Here is a 480-nt window from a genome sequence, read left to right as displayed (position 1 = left end):
AATCAGAAGAAAGGAGTTCTTGAGATTCATACTCTGAATGCTATATTAGCTCAGAACAAAATATTGACTCAGCAAGTCAATATGATTTCTCAAAGTCTGTCTGGAATGCAAGCTGCACCAGGCAGTACTAAGGACGCTTCATCTGAAGAAGAAGCTTATGATCCTGAGAACCCATCAATGGAAGAGGTTAATTACATAGGAGAACCCTATGGAAACACCTATAATCCTTCATGGAGAAATCATCCAAATCTCTCATGGAAGGATCAATAGAGACCTCAACAAGCTTTCAACAACAATAATGGTGGAAGAAACAGGTTTAGCAATGGCAAGTCTTTTCCATCATCTTCTCAGCAACAGACAGAGAATTCTAAGCAGAGCCACTCTGACTTAGCAACCATAGTCTCTGATCTAATCAAAACAACTCAAAGTTTCATGACTGAAACAAGATCCTCCATTAGAAACTTGGAGGCACAAGTGGGT

Source organism: Arachis duranensis, chromosome 4 (genome assembly GCF_000817695.3).
Source record: "Arachis duranensis cultivar V14167 chromosome 4, aradu.V14167.gnm2.J7QH, whole genome shotgun sequence".
NCBI lineage: Eukaryota > Viridiplantae > Streptophyta > Magnoliopsida > Fabales > Fabaceae > Arachis > Arachis duranensis.
Note: the sequence above shows the minus strand (reverse complement) of the source record.